Genomic DNA, 2,929 nt, shown 5'->3' with positions numbered 1-2,929 from the left:
GTCTGTGCCTTCCCTGCTGACAAAAGCATCCCCTGGGGCTCCTGTTGTCTTTTTCCAGCTTTCTCAAAGCTGCTGCCAGCCAGGAAAGCCCATCTCTCTGGCACAGCATGGAGGGCCAAGCCAGCCGGCTCTCCTGCACCCTGCCCTTTGCTCGTCCTCTCCTGGGCTGCCCCACATCACCTGTACCGTAGCCATGTGGCTGTGCCTGTGCCCCTCATCCTTCTGCAGCATCCTACAGTGCACACCCCACACAGCCCCGCTGGGGTCCCACCTACCCCAAAGAGAGGGAGAAGAGAGACTGAGACAGGGAATGATGAGGGGCCATGGGGCAGGGGGCTGTGGCCCCAGTCAGGCACTTGGCTGCTGCAGTAATGGGGGCAAATAAACGCCAGAGGTGGACAGGGAACAGGTCAAGGTGGGAAGAAAGCCCAGCTGAGCAACTGCATGGGATGGGTGCAGGACCTGAGCCATGCAGGCTGCGACCCCGTTGCTGCTCAGGCAGGAGCTTGTCCTCAGGGAGTCCGTTGCCCTCTCCTTTGTTCCTTCAACTCCCTGTTCTTACACAAGGGAGGAGGAAGGAGGGAAGTTGCTGGCAGCCAACCTCAAGTCTCACTAAGATGTTCATAATTCATCCCTTTATCTCACCAAGGGACGCTTTGCCTAGAGCCAGCAGATGTTGGTAACGGGGGTGCAGTCATTGCAATGTGTGGCCATCCCTTTGCAGGCTTCGCTGCTGGATCCAGGGGTTTGCAGTGGCTGGAGCAGGTATTTCAGAGTGAGGTTCCTGAGCACCTATAAAAAGTCCTGAGATCAGGAGAAAAAATCTCCAGAAGTCTCCTTAAATGTTTCCTGGGTTTTATATCAGTGATGTTGCCCTGGGCATTTTGATTTTGGACATTCAATGTCTCAGGTTAGACAACCTCCCTTTCTCCTCTCGGTCACTTGCCTTCCTCTCTGTGTGGGGTGCCTTCCCATACAGCCTCAGGAAGGGAAGCCCCCATTTTGCAAAAAGGTACCCAAGGGCTCAGCTTTCTGCACATGGTTTTCCTCCTCTTGATTTCCATGGAGGAATTCAAAGAGCCAGCTGAGAAACAGCCTGCTGGGGAGGTCAGGGTGTGCGAAACCAGGGCCAGAGCTATTAGAGGCACCTTGAGCCATGAAACGTGCCTACCTGGTCTCCTGGGAATGACTCTGTTTTACATGAAGTAATGCTAATGCTGCTAGGAAGTCTCATTAGCACTCTGACTGACTGGTCAAGGGGTAGCATTACGCATCCTCGGCACACCCTGTAGCCCCTCTGGCTGTCCCCTGTTACGAATACATGATAGGGTACTACAGCCAGTACAGACGATAATGAAGAGGGTTAGCCAAGGTTAACCATTTGCATCCGCTGTTTGCATTACCACCCTTTTCCCTGCTGCTTTGTTCTGTGTGCAAAGGGAAGCTGATTTAAGAGGGTGGGTGCTGGTGATACCTCTGCTGCCCAGTTCCCAGTGGGAGGTGGCCCAGTCTGGGCTGCTGGGGAATAATCTCCTGCTCAGAGGAGATGCTCCACTCAGCTCCAGAGCAGGGAAAAGTGCAATGTCTGGGTCTGGGGTGGGCAGGGCCAGAAGGGCAATGGGCGCTCAGAGAGATCCCAGTAGTCCCAGCTATCTCCCGCCATCTCCCGCCTCTGACACCCACCAAACCACCCCAAAATCTCTCCCTGGAAGGCCGGTGTACGTGGCCAGCAGCAGACACCACTACCACACCACTACCTTCACATCTGCCTGTCTCTGACATTGGCAGCAGCTAGCTGGTCACAGAGGTGGCCCTGCAGGTCCCTTGGGGGCTCAGGTAGTGGGGACTAACATCTACTTTGTCCCGATAACCCAGATACAGTCGTATCCCCTCCCCCTGCCTTCCCGTCCTTTGTCTGAGCGGCAAGAGGGAGGGAGGGCTGCAAACAGTCGCTCACCACAACCCCGCTTCCAGCAAGGAAAGGCTATTTAACCCCCATGTAACACATGGACGACCTCGCTGTGGCTCTCCTGCGTGGCATGAGGCCGTCCCGCTCTGGCTGGAGGCAGTGATCCACATGCACGTGTCGCCCCAGCCCCTTCCACCCTCATGGCCCCAGACCCACGGTCCTACTCCTTGCAGACATGGGACAGGGAGGAGGGATGGGTTTGGAGCCTGAAGGTGGCTGGCAGAAGCAGGCCCTCGGTGGGTGATGCCAGGTCATCCCTAGGAAGGAAAGCAAGTGGCTGCTTCAGTAGCACAGCGTCCCTGGGGCTTGCAGGCATTAGGATCTGCTCCTTGCTTCGGATCCGCAGAGGTGCTGGACTGAGCATCTCTCCACTGTAAAAATCCCTTTCCCCTCCATTTCCATGATGACCCCAGGGCATTCCTCCCAGCTGTGCAGGGCAAAGGTCAAGCCATGCTGGATGCACTGCCTGACCTCAGGATGCAGAACAGAGCCATTCTCCTTACCAGATCTTTTTTCCTGGCCTGAGGAACACTGGACATTTCAAGTGAGGCAGGGAAACTCATCCCAGCCCTTTGGGCTGCTGCAGCCGTCCTTCCCCTTAGTGCTCTGCAGCGAGCTTGGGCAAGAGCCTGGCTCTGCCGGGGCTGCAGTGAAATCTAGGGCAGCATGTGCCGAAGCCTCTCTGGAGATACAGAGGCTGGAGGTGAAGGAGCTGGGCATGTGCCCAGCTGCTGCAGGGTTAGATGCTCGCCTTGGCCCCGGCCGTACCCTTGGTGCTGCTCCTGGCTGTGCAGCCCTTACCCCATAACCTGGCTTGCCACCTGGGTGGCACAGCTGTACCACAAGGCAAGAAGATGCTGAGCACCCTAGGATTGGGGTACCTGGGCCACCACAGCTGCCTGTCCCCCTGCCCTCCTGCCTGCCGGTGCCCAGGCTCCCTGCCCACCTGGAGAGTGCCCA

At 57.1% G+C, this 2,929-nt stretch overlaps 1 protein-coding gene across 1 annotated transcript in view; it reads right to left on the bottom strand.

Annotated features, from left to right (window-relative positions):
* Window positions 1-2,929, bottom strand: part of LOC104621711 (neuronal-specific septin-3) — a 13,066-nt gene that overhangs the window by 9,498 nt on the left and 639 nt on the right. The gene's annotated exons all lie outside the window — the stretch shown is intronic.

Source organism: Phaethon lepturus, unplaced genomic scaffold, assembly GCF_000687285.1.
Source record: "Phaethon lepturus isolate BGI_N335 unplaced genomic scaffold, ASM68728v1 scaffold30585, whole genome shotgun sequence".
NCBI classification, from domain to species: Eukaryota; Metazoa; Chordata; class Aves; order Phaethontiformes; family Phaethontidae; genus Phaethon; species Phaethon lepturus.
This window is presented reverse-complemented; position numbering and strand designations above follow the sequence as displayed.